The sequence below is a fragment of the Bufo gargarizans genome, chromosome 1 (genome assembly GCF_014858855.1).
Source record: "Bufo gargarizans isolate SCDJY-AF-19 chromosome 1, ASM1485885v1, whole genome shotgun sequence".
Lineage (NCBI taxonomy): Eukaryota > Metazoa > Chordata > Amphibia > Anura > Bufonidae > Bufo > Bufo gargarizans.
The window spans coordinates 530,011,634-530,028,587 of NC_058080.1; the positions used below are offsets into that span (position 1 = coordinate 530,011,634).

General features: G+C 44.8%; 1 long non-coding RNA gene across 1 annotated transcript; it reads right to left on the reverse strand.

Moving 5' to 3' along the window:
* Positions 1–889: 889 nt before the first annotated feature.
* Positions 890–16,837, reverse strand: LOC122933956. The gene is made up of 3 exons (XR_006388620.1): positions 16,355–16,837; positions 4,295–4,438; positions 890–1,644 (listed from the first exon to the last, which is right to left on the reverse strand). It is a non-coding gene; the product is annotated as an uncharacterized LOC122933956 (long non-coding RNA).
* Between the last annotated feature and the right edge of the window lie 117 nt (positions 16,838–16,954).

Consider the following 16,954-nt stretch of genomic DNA (forward strand, 5'->3'; position numbering starts at 1 on the left):
AGTAGGTAGTTTGGCTGGTTTTTGTGTTAGTTATTTGGATTTTTTATATATAGGGACTTGCAAGATAATGAGGACCCTTGACGTGGGTTACGAGCTTACATATATTGTTTATAATGCGGTCTGGGAAATATGTACTAATACCTCATTAATATATGTATGCATGTTTCACCATCATCATTAAGGGCTCCTACACACTTGCGGCAGGACAGATCCGGCAGGCTGGTCTCCCTGTTGGATCCGTCCTTCCGCTTTTTCGCCAGGCCGCCGCTCCGTCCCAATTGACTATAATGGGGACGGGGGCTGAGCTCCGGCGGTGCACGGCGAAAGCCGCCGGACTAAAAAGTCCTGCATCTCCGACTTTTTAGTCCGGCGGCTTTCGCCGTGCACCGCCGTGCTGCGCTGGAGCTCAGCCCCCGTCCCCATTATAGTCAATTGGGACGGAGCGGCGGTCCGGCGAAACAGCGGAAGGACGGATCCGACAGGGAGACCAGCCTGCCGGATCCGTCCTGCCGCAAGTGTGAAGGAGCCCTAATAAAGTAATAATTGGCCTGATTATGCCATAATAAAAACTATCATTACAGGTGTCATGTCACTAAACGCCATCTGTATTGTGTTTAATATCGTGTGCGTAATGGAAGTTATATTTTTTTTACCTGGTAGATATGTATTATAAATAAAAATATGTTGAATATATTTTATAACCAAATACATTTTTGTGTGTGTAAATGTTAGAGAAATCATGTTTATATAGTATTTGGCTTAAACGTTTACAATTAGTAATGTGCTCTATGTGTTTGTGCTACATAAATATCATTATGCACTGTATATAATAAAGACAACAAACAATAAAATACATGAAAATAAAACTCTGTTCAATAAAACACAGATGAGTCAACTTGACTTAAAAAAAAAAAATTATAATAACATATATAAAATATACAAATGAAAAATGACAAATTCAAGAACCGGCCATGTGGTGATGGGGGACCCTGAAACTGAGGGCCATGGTAGGAGGGTTTTGAAGGGGGGCCAGAGTGAACAGATGGGCCAGCCTGGGATGAGGAGGGGACAGGCTGCCCATAGAAAGTCTGGGCCTGATATGGTTGGCCATATGCCGACTTGATAGGCCATAATGTTCCCTACTACCATGGAAATGTGGCGGACCCTGTGAGCAATGTAGAATGGCCTTAGGGAGGGGGCCAGACATGTGCCCATGGGTGTGCCAATTTTCCAGGGCAACAAAAATGTCTGTCAGATCATATGGCGGAGTGGCTGCCTCCAGAAAGATTCCGAGCGCTGCTTTGGTTCTCAGCAATTATTCTGGAGGCAAACTCTGCAAATAAGGTGCCAGACTTCTGACATATAAATCAAACTGGTCCTCCTGCCGGGCTCTAGCCAAATAATCCAGGACCTGGCTATTGACCAGAGCTTTGGCAGGAGGCATGGGGTGTCTCCATTGCCGGCTGGGTAGGGGCAAAGTGGGGGGATGAATAGATTCCTGAAGCAGCGGGACGCGAGGCTGCAGAGGTGCCGGGTCTTTCTTCAGTCTCTGAAGGAGGTGGACCAGAGGGAGTCTCCTCCTCACAGGTGATTGAGTGCTGGGAAGCCGACTCATCTGCTTCCTCCTCAAGGTTGTCCTCCATTCTTCACAATGTAAAACAACAGAACATGTTAATTATTATATGAACACAATTTTGTTTACAACAATAGTAAAGTCACATATTACTATCTTTTTTCTTTTCAATTCTCTTTTTATAGATTTTTTCTTTTAAAGAAAGCAGAAAATTGGTACATTACTGTTTTGAAAATACAATTCACATGAATAATAAATAAATTATGTTTCCAGATGTATTGACAATGCACATATATACTGTATATTCGGCATGTTGTACCAAAATGTTATAGGTTAAGAAGATATTATGGATGGAAAGGTGGGATAAGGATAGTTTAGGAGGGGGAGAGGGAAGGGGGAAGGAAAGGAGGAAAGGGGGCTCAAAGTAAACAGATATCTAAAGCAAGTTAGTCTGTTGTATCTTGAGGTTCCTCAGTTAATTGTTGGAGGGCATATGAAATAGAGTGGAAAGTTACCCAATCTTTCCATATAGATTGGAACTTTGTGTGTGATCGTAACTCCCAAGCCGAGAGTTCCTCCATGAGGAATATGTAGTTGACCTTTTGTAGCCATTGAGATATACTGGGAGGACACTGCTGATTCCAACGCAACAGGATTACAGATTTCGCAGCTGCCGTGAGATGTTGGAATAATATTTGTTTTGTGTGCGGTATGTCTTCCCAACAAATCCTTCTGTTGCTGTGGGATGGAGACTGGGCTCCCAATTCCAAACAACTCAATCTGCTGCTGGGGGACACGACCGACTGTCTCTGCCCCCTGTAACTCAGCCTGCCGCTGGGAGATGGAGACTGTGCTCCCAATTCCCTGCAAATCACACTGCCAATGGGGAGAGGGGGTAACAAGCTCCTCTCCCATACATACTTCCAGCCTCTGGGGAGGGAGACCGACTGTTTCGGCTCCCAATACAGTGTCCTGTTGCAGGGGCAAGGAGACGGTGCTCTCTATTCCCTGTAGGACACTCTGCCGCTGGGGAACAGGACCGACTGTCTCTGCCCCCTGTAACTCAGCCTGCCACTGGGGAATGGAGACTGGGCTCCCAATTCCGTGCAGGACCGGTGGAGAGACCTCGGTCCCACCTCCACCGGCCACCTGGGGTTCTTCCCAGTAAACCTCCACAATATCCTCCCAGCTGAAGGGCTCTGGACCTGGGTCTGACGCTCTGCTCTCTCGCTGAGCCCTCTCACTGGAGTGGAATAGCTGCTGGTAGTCCTGTTCCAGCTCCATCTCCTGGGTCACCAGGTGGACCAGGTCTTGCTTAATTTAGTGAGTGTCGTCCCAGTCATACCTGCTCTCCCGCCACTCAAAGAGGTCCCTGAACCAGGCTTGTGTAGGGCTCCCAAACTCCGACTCTGAAAAAGTCTCCCATAACAAGCCAGGACCATCCAACTCCTCTCCCTTCTGGCTTGTCATGCTCAGCTGTCCATGGCAGGTACTGTGCCCCATACCACCAGAGCGCCTGGTAGGCAACTTCCAGCCACATCTCCTGCCATACTAAGTGTTCCAGTTCCTTCACCCATTCCTCCAGGGGCTGCTCTCCCAGAAAGTGCATCCGCAGGGCTACTCGCTTCCGCAACCGCTGGTCTTCCTTGGGGAACCTCTCGACCTGCTGGTACTCCTCCATACCCAGTGCCTGGTACCACATGCCTTTCCTTATTGCATCTCGGTCATCCATGACACCCTCATCGTACTCCACTGCTGGTTCTATTCTGGTGCTGTCAGGGTCGCTGTACTAGGACATGCGTTGCCCTCAAATTGTAAAATCCATGGAATGGTGTCTCCTGTAGCTGTCCTTCTGGCTGTGGGAACGATCCCGCCGCTTGCCACCAATTGTTACGGCATACAAAGGAATGCTCCAAATTCCCGAACTGAACCTCACAAATAGCTGCTAGCAGACGAATAGGAAACGCACCCAAGCGGCTTACACTCCTAGCAACGGAACCTCACGAATAGCTGCTAGCAGATGAATAGGAAACGCACCCAAGCGGTTTACACTCCTAGCAATCAATCTCTAACAGCATACAGTGAATGCCCCCAAGAACGAGACCAAGATCTGTGTTGAGGGTAAAGCAGTCGACAGCCAGAGCTGTGTCTTTATTGTTCTTATATACACATTAGTACCACCCACAGGGTTTTGTAAAACAACCAGTAAACACGTACAATACACTCAGACACTCCCACACAAAATCCTCCCCTCTGCCTGTGATACAATTACCTTACACAATGGGTTAATGTAATTATCACAGGCAGGAGAATACACCGTTTTACACAATGTCCTGGAGACAATTGGGAAGTAATCCAATGTATCTCCAAGGGCAGAGGCAAAACTTCATTAGCCACATGGTAGCAAAAGACAATAAAAGACATAAGAATATTTAACTATGCCGCTATTGCATAAAACATAGGCATTTAGCATATCCCCAGATAGCTTGGATCTTAGCGCATTCAATTATTAGGTGAATGGCACTCAGACTACACGAATACAGTTCAATTGCCATGGAGCCAAATTCTTTCACATAGTCTTTGCAGGGGAAAATCAAGCGTTTCAACATGGGGCCATAGTCTAAAGGAAGAACGCGGGCAACCAGGCTTCTCCAATGCAATGTGGCGAGATTGGTCTCGTCACAATAAGCATATAGTGCTCATTGTTAGTAATTAACTTACGGATGCAGCTCCACGACCAGACGCAGGAACATCAGCTGGTCCTGATACATATAGGGCCTTTTCTTGGATGGGTTCCGACCCTCTGCGGCCTTTCCTTCCGGAATTGGTCCCTGCAGCTCCGCCACCGATTCTTGACTTCATCAACTTTGTAAGAAAAATACCAGAAAAAAAATTGGAACCAAACAATACAATCCTACAGAGGACAACGTATGCCATGTGCTATGCTAGGGAGGACAACGTATGCCATGTGCTATTCTAGGGAGGACAACGTATGCCATGTGCTATTCTAGGGAGGACAACGTATACCATGTGCTATGCTAGGGAGGACAACGTATGCCATGTGCTATTCTAGGGAGGACAACGTATACCATGTGCTATGCTAGGGAGGACAACGTATGCCATGTGCTATGCTAGAGAGGACAACGTATGCCATGTGCTATGCTAGGGAGGACAGCTAGGATCACACATGTATAGATTGGCCACTTACCAAAACTCTGGCCTTTAGTTTTATCCCATATAGCTGTGAACAACTACTGGGCTATGTCAACCCATGCTGCCTTCTTAAACCGGTCGTGGTACTTCCCTGACCTTGTATCCCAAATGCAGGGCCTCTCCTGGACAAGGAGAATGAGCCTCTCCACATTCATTGCTTTAGGTTGCTGCGAAACGCAACTTCCTGTCCTTAAATCCCTTCACTGTTGCTAAGTTACTTGCGTTTAAAACACAGCGCAGTGGATCCGGATGCGATGCGTTTTACACGCAGCCCCATTCACTTCTATGGGGCCAGGGCTGCGTGAAAAATACAGAATATATTATATATATATATATATATATATATATATATATATAAAAAAAAGCTCATATACACAGACCCATTGAAATAAATGGGTCCGGATTCAGTGCGGGTGCAATGCATTAACATCACGTATTGCACCCGCGCGGAATTACACAAGTTTTTTTTCATTGTGGATTCTAATAAATAAAAAAAAAACGCAGCATAATACAGTACCAGAAAATGAATGCACACACAGATACAAAAACGGACATGAAAAACGTGTGAGTGTGAGTGTACCCTTGCATTCAGACAAATCCTGCAAGGGGAGGGTGTATCTGATCAGGAGACACTATCTATGGCATCCATATGCCCTATTTACTGGCCTACATTTGCTGGGACTTGAATTCCGGTGTCAATTGTGCCAAAATGTGGAGCAATTCGGTGCACCTATGTTTAGAGAAGTTATCTGTGTCTGGCCCAACAAGAGGCATGACTTATCAGGGAAGTGGGCATCGCCTAATTTGCAACATCTTAGGCACGGTACTTGTTGAGGTCTTCATGCAGATGTCAAAAAGTGCTAAACTTATTTAATACCATCTTATTTCTGCTGTCAATACACTAAACAGAGCAGATGGGAGAAAATTGGAGGCACTGTGCCCAAAGGACTCCATCCTTTTTTCAGTCAGTCTAAACCTAGCCCTGTATCTCATTACAATGCTACTGGATCTGTATATCCCCCATAATCACAACTTTTTGGGAACAGTTAGGAGCTGTCGACGGGGGTGGACAGCCCTTAGGCCCTACAGGAAAATGTTCAGGTTGGACAATGCCCAGGAGGCTGCCCAAGCCCTCCTCATGGATGCCAGCTGGGTACATAACAATCTGATTCTCTCAGCATTATTTAAGGATCAACAGGTACTTATGTACTTGGTTGGTGGCCGTTGGTGCCCTCCTGAATTCAACTGTATTGCTGTCCTCAGGATGGTGATACAGTTAAATACTGCAGTGGGGGCGGCAGTGTTTTGTGCTGCACTATGGTATTTGGTTCTGCTGGGGCAGCATTTTGTGCTGAACTACAGTATTACTAGCCCTGCCTACTTGTGTTGCCTGCCTTCTGTCAATTCAGACCTGCCTACAACATGGGATCACTTTTGTTTTTTTTCCAGGGCCACTTTCCTTTCCCTGTCTGCTGTTGTTTGTCCATAATTTCTAGGAAAAGTTCCTAGTAGTACAGCTTTTGTCCATGTAATTTCTAAAATCCTTTAATTATACAGTATCAAGGTTTCTGTTTAGCTTCGAGTCTGTTCAGTAGCGATTGTATACTCTTTAACGCAGTCCTGTATTTTCTGTATGGGCACTATAACGTATGAGAGACCTGCTTTTCTACACTTGGACACGCCCTTAATTATTTTTCAGGCACCCATTAACACAAACAAAAAGGCAAATACACAATTAGTAGCACCAGAGTACTGCACATAAAATCTACACTAAGAAAACACAAGTACAATACAAATCATTCATCATTGCAGGCCTATTTACCGCCAACAAGGAGCAGAAAGGAGGTGTGGTGGCGAAATGTGTTTTACAGTTATGTTATATTTTTGAAATTCAATATTCATAGAAAAAATTTTTTGGTGGTTTTTCATATGGTCCTATTGTAGCAGTCGACAAAAGTTAAGACCTCCTATATATATATATATATATATATATATATATATAATCCACTGTCCATTTACTGCCGATGTGAGAATTCTCTTGATACTGTAGGTCTAGATAAAGATGTCCACAGAAGGGCATTTCATTGATTGGTGTAATGTGTGATACTCTAATTGAGTTGCTGCAGGGGCCTCCTTTTATCCACAGTCATAGTCTGACTAAGGCCCCTTGCAGACAAGCGTTCCTCCCGCAGCGAGTCTGCATCGCATCTTCCGGCCTGACCTCACAGAACTGACGGGATTCACATAGCATTATATTGATTTATGATGCTATGTAACCCTTACAGTTCTGGAATGTATTGGATAACACTAGCAGCAATATGCGGATCGAAAGCCCATGGAAGCACTACGCAGTGCTTCCATGGTGTTTCTGTCCATGCCTCCGCATCGCAATAAATAGAACATGTTCTATTTTTTTACGGTGTGGAACGATCATGGACCCATTCAAGTTTAATGGGTCTCGATCCGCCCAGGCCGTCGCACAGATGTTGCCCGGCCGTGTGCATGAGGCCTAAATCTACCTTCACATCTGTATTAGCAATGTTCTGGTAGCCCGTTCCGGCAGACAAGTGGGAGTTCGTCCAGACAGAAAACGCAGCATGCAGCGGTTTGTGTCCGGCGGGTTTTCTGCTTGTCAGCAGGACCCCCCATTATACTTTAATGGGGCCAGATACGGTTCATTCCAGCAGGTTGTTCTCTGACGGAACGAAATACGCAGATATGAAGCTAGCCTAAGAATGTAAGGACAGATTTACAATGCCTGACTGAGCAGGCAATTATCGGGAAGTGACCATTCCTTCCTGATAATTGCCTGTCAGTGGCACTAATAAACTGCATTTACATGCAGCAGTCTCATCCACTGTATGCCATCGCTCGTCCTCATACAGGTTTGTTTCTGGGCAGCAGATCTCTGTTCACACAGAATGATCTACTGCCCAGAAGCGATAACTTAGGTGTCCACATAAACTATTATTTCACCCGATGAAGTGTTTTGCTCATTCATTGGGTGATCGGTGGCACCTTTGCACGGCCCAGTCACCAGGAATGAGCATTCGTACTAATGTTCATTGCCGAAAGGTGGCCCTACATTTACCAGGTGCAGATCCTGCATACAGGTTCTATCAGACAGGGAGATATTTTTTCCATACTCAACAGTTATTTACCAGTTAGTGAGTTGTTTGTTTTCCAAAGACATCTAATTACACAAAACAATAGTTACGAAACATTGTTTGCTTGTTACTGTGCTTATCGCTTATTCACTCCTAGAGCATTTACATGCCTGGCAGAATTCTGATTAGACAAGACAATTTGGTGGCGAGTAACGATAGCCTGTTAGATCCACAGAAAAGGAATGATTTATCATTTGTGGTGTGATCGCTGCATGCTATTACATGCAATGACAACGTCCGAAATTCAAACGATAATCGCTCCATCTAAAAGCTCCCATGCTGTTTGCCATGCTACAATTCAAATAAATAGAGAGTTTAAAGGAGTTATCTGATCCCTGAAATGCGCCCCCCCCCCCATATGCCCGGGCCCCTCACACACACACTTACCTGCCTCCCAGGCACCTGCATTGCTCCTGGTTCCCACACGGCCACTGCTGCTTTCGGTAAATTTGGTATTTTTTTAAATAAATAAAACAGAATTTTTTTTTTTACTCCATTTTACCAGTGTCATGAAGTACAATATGTGATGAAAAAACTATCTCAGAATGGCCTGGATAAGTCAAAGCATTATAAAGTTATCACCACATAAAGTGACACTGGTCAGATTTGGTCAGGTCCTTAAGGTGAAAATGAGCCCGTTCCCTAAGGAGTTAAAGAGCCGCGACATACATGTACTTCATGAAGGGTGCAGTGCTGAGCCTGCCCGATCAACGGCAGGGGTCTGGCAGTCACTGATAGCCGGACCCCTGCTGTATGCGCCGGAATCAGTGAAAACACAGATGCTGGCGCATTAACCCGCGGCACGCGCAATGTTAGTAGAGGGAGGGAGCTGCCATCGGGTCCCCGCGCTTCTGCGACGGTGACCTGATGGCAGCCCGATGCCTTCCTTTGGCATTGTGGCCGTCTTCCGTGACAGCCTATGAGATCCAGCCGACCAGGCTTCGAAGGTATAAAACAAGACACTCAACCAAGCAGGCATAGAAGCAAAGGTGTTCAACCATGCCGTCATCAGAATTTGGCCAAACCAACATAACATATAAATCACAGAAAAAAAATGCACCAAACGGATATGCCACTGACTATACTAGCTAGTCATACAAGCAGATATTAAAAGCGGAGACTTTTGCCAATATATTCCTGTCAGGAACACATCGGAGCCCATCCTGCACCACATCACGGTCTCGCAGCATGGCAAGGGTCCTACCACTACGCTAACTATGGTGTGAACACGGTCTGAAGGTGATGAAATCCAGCTCACAGCCAAGCTTCCACACAACCGCATAGCAGGACAACTAATACTATGTGAATAAAGCAAGACTGTAAGCCACACCCATATCAGACCGTGTGATGGAGGTTACCAGGTGCAGAAGAATGTTAAATGCCAGGTGAAGGCACATTCAATACATATAAAACAAAATCACAGAAATATAGTGGCAAATATGGGGGGAACTGCTCAAACCCCAAACACTGTAGCGTGTTTCTCATTGGGGGAGCAGTCCCACCGCATGTGGACCGCAGCAAACGACCATCCCCAGCAAAAAATACGTACAATGGAGGATGCCGGCGCGGTCCACATGCACCACAAAGGCATCCTACACAAAACAGAGCATTGTGCAAACGAAAATATAATTATATAAATCACAGAAAAAAATGCACCAAATGGATATGCCACTGACTATACTAGCTAGTCATACAAGCAGATATTAAAAGCTGAGACTTTTGCTAATATATTCCTGTCAGGAACACATGGGAGCCCATCATGCACCACGTCACGGTCTCTCAGCCTGGGTCCTACCACTACGCTAACTGTTGTGTGAACACGGTCTGAAGGTGATGAAATCACGCTCACAGCCAAGCTTCCACACAACCGCATAGCAGGATAACTAATGCAATGTGAATAATGCAAGACTGTAAGCCACACCCATATCAGACGGTGTGATGGAGGCTACCAGAATACAACACCCCACATGAGGCTGCTTCCATTTCCTTTATGCTTCAGCAAGGCCTCACTCACATTGAGGAGCGCACACGCACCTACCGCAAGAGCCAGGTGGAAGCCCCAAACCACCACCGGCTCCTAGGGTCCTGCCAGCCCAAAATATGGGCGATAGACCCCAGCAGGTATGTACCTCATAGCCCTTCAGACCATCTCTGGGACTTCCTTGCTATAGGTAAGAACCTGAAAGAGAAACTGCAGGTGTGCCACTCCAGGGACAGGAAACCACTGAGGTGGGAGAGAGGCTCCATCTTTTTATTCTGCAGGTTTCCTGTCCCCTGGGGCAGATCCTGTCCTCTCGGCGGTGCTGTCGTGGGGGAAAGGGAAAATAAAGTTTAAAAAAGTGTCCTTTTCCCAAAATAAAGTTAAGAAAAAATTGTTAAAAAAAGAAAAAAAAAAAAAAGAAAAGTAGACATATTAGGTATCACTGCAACACCAAGCGATTAAAAAGGCGTATGCCCCCCAAAATAGTACCAATCTAACAGTCACGTCATCCCGCAAGAAATGAGCCCCTACCTAAGACAATCGCCCCCAAAAATAAATAAATATATATGGCTCTCAGACTATGGAGACACAAAAACATGATTTTATTTTTTTTGTTTCAAAAATGCTTTTATTGTGTTGACTGTAAAAAAAAAAAAAAATAAGTATTATGCATCGCCGTGTCCGTGACAACCTGCTCTATAAAAATACCACTTGAACTAACCCCTCAGATGAACACTGTAAAAAAATCAATTTTTTGTCACCTTACATCACAAAAAGTAATAGCAAGCGATCAAAAAGTCATATGCACCCTAAAATAGTACCAAACCATCATCATATTTGGTATTGTTGCATCTGTAACAACCTGCTCTGTAAAAATACCACATGATCTAACCGGTCAGATGAACATTGTAGATAACAAAAAATAAAAATGGTGCCAAAACAGCTATTTTTTTTACCTTGCCTCACAAAAAGTGTAATATAGAGCAACCAAAAATCATATGTACCCTAAAATAGTACCAACAAAACTACCACCTTATCCCATGGTTTCGAAAATGGGGTAATTTTTTTTTTTTTTGAGTTTCAAATATGAAATGGCAACTTAAAAATTATGCCAATGAAATCTGCCTTCCAAAAACTATATGGCGTTCCTTTCCTTCTGCGCCCTGCCGTGTGCCCGTACAGCAGTTTACGATCACAAATGGGGTGTTTCTGTTAACTACATTATCAGGGCAATAAATATTGAGTTTTGTTTAGCTGTTAACCCTTGCTTTGTTAGCGGAAAAAACTGATTAAAATGGAAAATCTGCCAAAAAAGTGAAATTCTGAAATTTCCTCTAATTCTTGTGGAACACCTAAAGGGTTAACAAAGTTTGTAAAATCAGTTTTGAATACCTTGAGGGGGTGTAGTTTCTAAAAAGAGGCCATTTATGGGTGGTTTCTATTATGCAAGCCTCACAAAGTGACTTAAGACCTGAACTGGTCTTTAAAAAGTGGGTTTTGGACATTTTCTGAAAAATTTCAAGATTTGTTTCTAAACTTTCAAGCCTTCTATCGTCCCAAAAAAAGAAAATGTAATTTACAAAATATTCCAAAGGCCTCATGCACACGGCCGGAATTCCTCCTGACAGCATGAGCGCACGGTGTCATTGGTTGCTATGACGCCGTGCGCTTCATGCAGCTGCTCTCGGCCGCGGAACACGGCCGTGTGCATGAGGCCAAACATGAAGTAGACCTATGGGAAATGTAAAGTAATAACTATGTTAGGAGGTATCACTGTTTTAAAAGCAGAGAAACTGAAATTTATAAAAATTGCAAATTTATAAATAAAAATGATTTGATCCCTAAATGTATCAATAAGGGCTTGTTTGCACAATTTTATTTTCCAAATTTGCAGCATGTCTTGAATTTGTGGCTGGATTTTTTTCCTCTTAGTTTGTTAAGCCTCATTCACTTACATTGTACTATACTGTATGTAATTTCACTGTGGATGCCACCGAAATTCTGGATGAAATACAGAATATGTGGACTAATCCTTACCCTGGGTTCAGACCTGAGCGTTTTACAGCGCATTCCTACGCGCTGTAAAACGCTCAACAAGGAGAAACCAATGATTCCTTATGGGAATGGTTCACACCTGGGCGTTTTACAGCGCGTACGATCGCGCTGTAAAACGCCCGACGCTCAAAAAAGTACATGCGCGACTTTGGGGCGTTTTGACGCGCGTTTGTGGCCATAGGACACTGTAGTCAATCACTCAAACGCGCGTTTACTATTCCAAAAAACGCGCATAAAAATGCGCGACTAAAACGCGCGTTTGCGCAACGCTCAGGTGTGAACCCAGCCTTAGGCTACATTCACACGACCGTATGAATGAGTCAGCATCTGTTCAAGATTAGGCATTTTACTATGATAGCGGCGGCATGTGCAGATCCGCAAAACAATACGGTCATATGAATGTAGCCTTAGGCCTAGTTCACACGAACGTATGGCTTTTATAGTTTTTTGCGGTCAGTTTTTCACAGATCCGTGGTTCCGTTTCTGAGTTCCGTTGTGTTTCCATTCAGTTTTTCCGTTCCGTTTTTCAGTACGGCGTATACAGTAATTACATGGGCTGGGCATAACATTTTGAATATATGGTTCTGCAAAAACGGAACGAATACGGAAGACATACGGATGCATTTCAGTATGTGTTCTGTTTTTTTTTTGCGGACCCATTGACTTGAATGGAGCCAAGTAACGTGATTTGCGGGCAATAATAGGACATGTTCTATCTTTCAACGGAACGGAAATACGGAAAGCATACGGAGTACATTCCGTTTTTAATGCGGAACCATTAAAATGAATGGTTCCGTATACGGAACACAAAGAAGTCACGTACACTTGCAAAAAAAAACATCGTGTGAACTAGGCCTTAATCTTATGACTGATCAGTATAGAGCAGGGGAGATTTAGCAAAACTGGTGTAAAGGAAATGTAGATGTTGTCCTAGGAACAATTTAGATTCCACCTTTCATTTTTCAGAGCTCTTTTGGAAAATAAAAGGGGAAATCAGATTGGTTGCTATGGGCAACTGAGCCAGTTTTACATTACACCGGTTTGATAAATCTCTCCCAGTAGATTTCCCGGTGAGAGTTGTGGGAGAAAATCGGAACTTGGCTACAGACACCATGAATCAACCCAGAGCATATTAAAACAGCAACCCTGATGAGAGTAAGGCCTCTTTCACACGGGCGTCCCGGCTTTTCTCCAGATACGTTGCCTGTGCATTGCGGGGAAACCCGCGCGAGTGTGCACCCAATTTCAGTCAGTTTTGACTGCGATTGCATTGTTCAAGTTTTTATTGGGCGGGTGCAATGCGTTTTGCACGCGATTGATAAACTGAATGTGGTACCCAGACCCGAACCCGGACTTCTTCACTGAAGTTCCGGTTTGGGTTAGGTGTTCTGTAGATTTTATTATTTTCCCTTATAACATGGTTATCATGGAAAATAATAGCCTTCTGTAAGAAGGCTAACTAAAATGTTGATTGTGGGGATAAAAACTAAAAATTTACTCACCTTATCCACTTGATCGCGCAGCCGGCATCATCTTATCTCAGGACCTGCAAAAGGACCTTTGATGACTTAATTACGCTCACCACGTGGTGAATGCAGTGAGTCCAGTGGCGACTCTAGGAACAATATATAGGGGGGGCACAAAGATACCACAGTCAAAAATGGGGGGGCACAAACAAAATAAGTATATATCAATAAGATTACAAAATACGAGAGAATTGCGATATGCAGGGATACAGTTATAATAAAGCAATTTACTTACAAAAGAAGCTATTCAGTCGTCTGCAGTGCCGTCCTCTGCTTGCTTCCACGGATTCTTTCCCCTTCTTTCTGTCTCTCGTCAGTGCACAGGCGCACTGTTATGGTGGATCTGTGGAAGACACACTGTTATGGGGGCATCTGTGGATGACACATTATGCCTCTCATTAGCCCTCATTATGCCTCTCATATCAGCCCCCATATCAGCCCTTATGCCTCATTAGCCCCCATATCAGCCCTTATGCCTCATTAGCCCCCATATCAGCCCTTATGCCTCATTAGCCTCCATTATGCCTCTTATTAGCCCCATTGTGCCTCTTATTAGCCCCATATGCCTCCTATTAGCCCCCATATGCCTCCAATTAGCCCCCATATGCCTCCAATTAGCCCCATATGCCTCCAATTAGCCCCATATGCCTCCAATTAGCCCCATATGCCTCCAATTAGCCCCATATGCCTCCAATTAGCCCCATATGCCTCCAATTAGCCCCCATATGCCTCCTATTAGCCCCATATGCCTCCTATTAGCCCCCATATGCCTCCTATTAGCCCCCATATGCCTCCTATTAGCCCCCATATGCCTCCTATTAGCCCCCATATGCCTCCTATTAGCCCCCATATGCCTCCTATTAGCCCCCATATGCCTCATATTAGCCCCATATGCCTCCAATTAGCCCCCATATGCCTCCAATTAGCCCCCATATGCCTCCAATTAGCCCCCATATGCCTCCAATTAGCCCCCATATGCCTCCAATTAGCCCCCATATGCCTCCTATTAGCCCCCATATGCCTCATATTAGCCCCATATGCCTCCTATTAGCCCCATGTGCCTCCTATTAGCCCCATGTGCCTCCTATTAGCCCCAAATATGCCTCCAATTAGCCCCCAATTATGCCTCCAATTAGCCCCCATATGCCTCCATATGCCTCCAATTAGCCCCCAAATATGCCTCCAACTAGCCCCCATATGCCTCCAAATGCCCCCATATGCCTCCTATTAGCCCCCATATGCCTCCTATTAGCCCCCAAATATGCCTCCAAATGCCCCATATGCCTCCAATTAGCCCCCATAATGCCCCCAGCAGCCACATTTTCTATAAAATAAAAACACTTACCTCTCCTGCTCCTGGACGGACGCCGCCTGCCATTTTCTCCTCAGTCGACTGTGCTCTAAACTGGCGCGCACAGCGTGAGGTCACAGAGCGACCTTACGCTGTGCGCAGCCCTGCACAGCCGACAGCCGAGGACCAGGAAGTGGTGAGTACAGAGCGTTCACCACTTCCTGGTCCTTCGGTACTAATGAGCGCTTCCATAATGGAAGCGCTCATTAGTATTCACTCTGGGGAATCAGCGGGGGGGGCACCCGGGGGGGCAAGGGACAACATAGGGGGGGCAATTGCCCCCCCTCGCCCCCCTCTAGCGACGCCACTAGCAGTGACGTCAGCGCAAGTCTTCTATCTTCATTCAGCAGGACCTGCGCTGGCGTCACCACGCTCACCACGTGGTGAGTGCGATTACATCAAAGGTCCTTTTGCAAGTCCTGAAATAAAAAGAAAGAAGACTATGCCGGCTGCGCGATCAAGTGGATAAGGTGAGTTTATTTTTTTTAACCCCTCAATCAACATTTTAGTAAGCATTCTGTATTAAAAATGCTATTATTTTCCCTTAATAATACAGGAAGTAGACTTTAATGAGATCCGTGGTCGCTCATCCCTATCAGCTCCTAGCAACCATGCGTGAAAAATCGCACCGCATGCGCATTTGCTTGCAATTTTCACGCAAACCCATTCATTTCTATGTTGCCTGCGTTGCGCGATACAATATAGAACATGCTGCAATTTTCACGCAACGCACAAGTGATGTGTGAAAATCCCCGCTCATCTGCTCAGCCCCATTGAAGTGAATGGGTCTGGATTCAGGGCGGGTGCAATGCGTTCAACTCACGCATTGCACCCGAGCGGAAAACTTGCCCGTGTGAAAAGGGGCCTAAGAGAAGGGGGGGATTGCATAGAGGGAAGTGCCCGTGTAGTCCAGATGCTAGAATATTGGGAAAACGCTGGCACTCCCTGCCAATCTATAGGAGAACTAACTCTGATGGATGGTTTATGGGGACTGTGTGGTGCGGAGGAATGGAGAGAAACCCCATGGTAGCACTCTGTAGTGGGCTTCCGTGCCTCCGTTCCGCACAGCACCTTCCGGACCCATTCAATTGAACGGGTCTGCATCTGTGATGCAGTGAGCAGTCAGCTGGCGCCCGTGCATTGCAGGCTGCAATATGGGCATGGCCATGTGCATGAGGCCTTACTCATGGTTTTAATGTGCGGAAAAACCACAGCGTAATACAGTACTGACAAACCGAATAAGATTTGACAAATCCTATGTACACTTTGTTTTTCTTAGGTGTGAAAATAGGCCTGTTGTGCGGCAAGTCAATTGTTTATGTGATTCCTCACCATCTGTAGAGTGATTTTTCCCCCATAGACTTCAACACCTTGTTAAACAAAGTCCACAGAAAACACACACCAAAACCGCAATAAATATATGCAGTTTTGGTGCACATTTAATGCAGATTTTCTGCACAAATATGCACCTAAGGCTGCTACATTTACCTGCCACACTGCATAATATTTATTCCTGTGCCTCTGGAGAAAGTAGCTAAATGGGACACAGCTACTGTTCTATGGAGAATAGAAATATGAATTATTCATGTGACATCTGCAAAAACTGCAACTGCTGAAAAAAGTATTTTAATGTTTTATAGCTAGTGTAAAGAAAGGTTTCAAGAGATATGTTAACAATGCAAAAAAATATATAAAAAGGAAAATTATATTCACAATATTACAAATTCAGTGAGAAAAGAAATAGGAAAAAAAAAAAATATATAAATTACAACTAAAGATGTGCTACACAGCTGAAAATGCATCATGCACGTTACAAGTTGTTGGCTACCACCATCAGAAGAGGGAAAACAGTAAGGCCTCTTTCACACGGGCGTTATGTTTTTGGCCCGGATAAGATGCGGGTGCGTCGCGGGAAAATGTGCGATTTTTCTGTGCGAGTGCAAAACATTTAAATGCGTTTTGCACGCGCGTTTGGGTTAGGTGTTGTGTAGATTGTATTATTTTCCCTTATAACATGGTTATAAAGGGAAAATAGCATTCTTAATACAGAATGCATAGTACAATAGGGCTGGAGGGGTTAAAACATTT